This window comes from Colletes gigas, unplaced genomic scaffold, assembly GCF_013123115.1.
Source record: "Colletes gigas isolate AHSC1104 unplaced genomic scaffold, ASM1312311v1 Colletes_gigas_Sc00015, whole genome shotgun sequence".
Lineage (NCBI taxonomy): Eukaryota > Metazoa > Arthropoda > Insecta > Hymenoptera > Colletidae > Colletes > Colletes gigas.
The window spans coordinates 2886032-2890754 of record NW_025106644.1 but is presented as its reverse complement, the minus strand read 5'-3'; positions in this window follow the sequence as shown (position 1 = coordinate 2890754).

The following is a 4723-nucleotide window of genomic DNA, read 5'->3' as shown; positions in this document are numbered from 1 at the left end:
TAATATCAATCTACACGTTATTTAGTTCAGTTTTAGGTGAAAATTGTACAAGAAGTGTATCGTTAAGATGGTGTAGCTATAGACTTATAGAGGGTGTTATAGTTCATTTGCAAATAGTTCTGAAAGTTTGTAACTTGAGGCTAAAATCAATAGAAGAAGTTAAGAATTGTAGACTATAAGTCGTTAAGATGGTGTAGCTATAGACTTCCAGAAGGTGTCATACTTCCTTTGCAAGAAATTAGTAGCATCAATTCAAACCAATGAAAGCTAAGAAGTGTAGACTACATAAATCCTTAAGAAGATACAACTATAGATTCAGAGAAGGTGTTACAGTTCCTCTGCAAGGAATTTGTAGCTTCAGTTGAATCCAATGTAAGAAGCTAAGAAGTGTAGACTATAAGTCGTTAAGATGGTGTAGCTATAGATTTATAGAAGCTCTTATAGTTCCTTTGCAAATAATTCTGAAAGTTTGCAGCTTGAGGTTAAAATCAATAGAAGAAGCTAAGAATTGTAGACTATAAGTCGTTAAGATGGTGTAGCTATAGACTTCCAGAAGGTGTCATACTTCCTTTGCAAGAAATTAGTAGCATCAATTCAAACCAATGAAAGCTAAGAAGTGTAGACTACATAAATCCTTAAGAAGCTACACCTATAGATTCCTAGGTGTTATAGTTCCTCAGCAACGAATTTGTATGTTCAGTTGAACCCAATGTAAGAAGCTAAGAAGTGCAGACTGTATAAATGGTTAACATGGCGTAACCATAGACCCACAAAGTAAAAATTGCTAGCTTAAAGAGAGTAACTGCAACGTGCAGGAGCTTTCGTAGGTGGAAAGGGGGACAAGGAAGGTGAAATGGCGAAACGAAGTAAACTTTAAGGGTTAGGAGAAGTCGGTAGGAACGATAAAATCGGGGCAGGAAGGCGGGCGAAACGGCACGCGGCGCGTCGCGGCCGATCACACGCGCGTGGCATCCCTGATGGGGCCCTGTTCACCGAGTGACGCGAGCCCCTGTCTCCCGGGGGCCCCCGATTGTCAACCTCGTGGACTGAATTTCGTATTCGTCGGGCATAATGAGCCCAGATGCGTGCCCCCTCGAAGAAGACGAATCCTCTCGCGAGACCGTGAGAGAACACCTCGTCCATCGGGCCCCGTCCGTTCCCCGGTCCCTTTTTCCCGAAACGCCGCTGCCCGTCCTCGCATTAAACCGTGTTCCTCATCCTGACAGCCCCCCTCCCTACTCCCCTGTGCTCCCCATTGAATCGAAAGGTCGCGAACGTCCTGGATCCACGACTTCAATTGCACCGATCGTTTGGTAACTTTATAATCTTCTTAACGATATTTTTTATATTGGTAGCTTTAGAAGTGGTCTTTGCAATCTTCTCTACGAGGTTTTTATAGTGAAATTATTTTGCAATGTTCAGAATGATGTGTTAGATGAGTAGGAAGAAGCTTGGTTAAAAGGGACTGAGTTTGAAGGGATGTGGTGCTATCAATTTTGACTATTTTGGGCCCAAAAAATTTTGGAATATCAGTCAACCGTGTGTGAGTAAACTCTGTAAATTTGACTGCAAAAAGTCTTGTAGTTCCTTTGCAAAAAATTCCAAAAGAAAGTTGTGGCTTCAGGTTGATACCAATGCAGGAAGCTAAGAAGTGTAGACTATACATTGGTAAGGTGGTGCAACTGTATAGACTTATAGGCTTAAAAAACTAGGCTTATAAAACTAGATTTATAGTCTAGACTATAGGATAGACGTATAGACTTGTGGCACTAGCCTCATAGAACTAGATTTATAGAAATACTATGGAATAGACTATAAATTATGGACTAGACTATAGGACTTATAGGCTAAAAACTTACAGAATATGTTATACTTCCCTTGTAAAGATTCTGAAAGAAATTCGTAGGTTCAGGTTAAAACCAATGCAAGCTAAGAAGTATGGACTATATAAATCGTTAAGATGGTCCAACTATAGACTTCTAATACACCATATCATAGTCCCAAAGTATTCTCCGATGGAAGAAAGTGCTAGGACCAAGAAAGTACGCAGTTTTCCTTTGTGGTACCGATTTTTACCCCGGATTAATTTTTGGGGCCCTACATGGCGGCAATAAAAGTCGAGACTTAACGCGAGAGATCGTCGTGGAGCTCGGGGGCCCAGACACTCGAGTGGCAGGCTCCCTCGGGACGGTCCAGCGTCCGTGTAACATTCCGTAGCGTGGAACGAGCTGGACGCGTGACGGTATGCGTAATAATAGTAAAACTGAATGAATTCACGGGTTGGTCCCCGCGGCATATCTCTCGGTGATTCTCCGGGACCAGTCCTGTCGACGCGTCCGGGGGAAGGAGAGGGTGGGGGGGGGGCGGATGAGCAGCGGGTAAAAAGCTCCCGAGGGAGGGCGAGAGCGTGGTCGCTGCCGTTGCTCGAGTGACCGTGATGGAGACGAGGGGGTGGTCGGACGAGATCAAACGCGCCGCCGTGAGAAGTGGGCCCGGCTGCTCGAGATTCTTGTCTGCCGGGACACGCTGGGAGCCCCCGAGCTCCACCAAGAATTTGTTTTAGTATCGCGGGGGACGAACTTCCACCCTTCCTGGTGCCAACCGATTCCATCGCGCGTACGTTGCGACTCGGAGGATCGATTCGAATCGGCGGGGCCTGTTCCCCCGTCCTTCGGGGGCCCCGGGAATCGATCGAAGCGCGGCGCGAGGTCGCGATCGACCCGCGGAATGCGCTTACAACTGGAAATACCGATCGTTAGGGAAGGAACGAGGACACAGGAGCGTGGAAAAAGGAGAAAGAATCGCGGTGAAGGGGGTGGGTCGGGGGGAGGCGGGAGTGTCGGAACCATTAGCGCGGATGCCTGTTCGTATGCGGTCAGAATCCTTTTATCCCGTACAGAGATTCCTGCGGGATTCCTCGGTTCGTTATCATCGCGTGCAGCACAGCGCGCGGCCGTGGTGAAACGAAACAAGGCAGAAACGTAGGAGGATGGAACGCGATGGGAAACGGCCGCGGGGGCGAAAGGGGCAGCCCCCAGACGTGGAGGAAGAGAGAAAGAGTCGAACCAGTCTTCTTCGGGGCACGGGCCTCCCACGATATTCGCCTCGCCGAGGAGTTATGAAGTCGTCCAGCTGTGGAGAACCAGTCAGCTATATTTCGCGGGGATAGGTCCCCGCCGGTGGTGCGCGCTTCGTCCTCCAATCGTCTCGCGACCTCCTCCCGCTAGGCCTTAGAATCCTCTCCGATTCTTATCGAATGGATTTTTGTCGATCTATCGATCTTTATTAGCTCTTTTACAGAAGAAATTGCTCGAATTCTGCACGAAAATTACCTTACCCGGATAAGTGACACTATTTAATTTCAGTTATCCGGGTACACGTGATATTTTATTAGTTTCTTTACAAACTTCAAAAATTGTGGGAGTTATGGATGAGAAGTACCTTACTCGGATAAGTGACACTATTTCATTTCAGTTATCCGGGCACACGTGATATTTTATTAGTTCCTTTACAAATTTCAAAAATTGTGGGAGTTATGGATGAGAAGTACCTTACCCGGATAAGTGACACCATTTTGTTTGATAAAATTATGTTTGTTTGTCCCAAATTTGCTAATTATTTCAGTGAATCTTCTTGGAAAAATGTCACTACCTATTTCCTCAAGGCCCAAAAAATAAATCTAACATCATTTATGATAAATCTAAGAAGTTGCAATTAAAAAATTTCGAAAACGATTCCTATATTTGCATCCAAAATTTATTTACCCAAATTAATATTATTTCTAAAATTCCAGGATTCCGGGACCAAGGGAGGAAAAATGAAACAACCACCGAGCAGTTAAACTCGACTAAGTCTTTATTTGTCCACTTCTTATTCATCTTTATAAATTACAAGAAACAATCTTCCAGACAAGCCGTCGTATTGTGCGTGCAAGAATCATAATCACCGTTTTTTTCTCGCCGTAGGATCTAACACTGGGGATCTCCCTAAGCTTAGACATCGCCGCGCTCATCGGGGGCGTACGCATCCCAGAGAGGGGAGTGCAGCGGAGACGCATTAAAAAAATAATTTACCCGCCCCCCCCCCTCCCTCTGCGAACAGGAGCGTCGATTATTTACAAAACGAGTATTCCTAATCGCGACGGTTTGACGAACGCGGGTGTCGAAAAAAAAAAATATACATATATATTTATACATCTGTATATTCATATCTATATAGCTATAATCTATGCGTATATACAAGTACGCGATCCGTTCAGGATCGGAATAAATAACGAGTCTAATGTACCTCGCGCTCGTTTGGGGGGGAAAAGACGACGCGAGGCGAGTCCGGAGGGTACAAAAATCAATGGGTTTGGGGCCCAGAGATGGGCAAAATTCTGCATAAAAAATTTACCCTTGATCGGAAATCGAAAAAATTCTCGAATCGCAGAACGTCGACCATCTCTGGTTAAATTATGTACAGCGAAACTAGGATTTCCTTAACTACATTAATAAGATTCTAAGCTCACGATCGCGAACCGCTCACCTCAGTCTTTGATACGCGTCCGTGGAACGTCGTAAATGGATACATACATGGTCATCGATCGTGTTTTTCGACGTAATACTGGGGAACGAGGCCTCTATTAGGATCACCTGGACCACCTTGTCTCGGACAACCAAGAGAGACTACGTTCACGTCCTTCGCCAGGAAGGAGGTAGTCTCTTCGAGGAAAAGGAGAAAC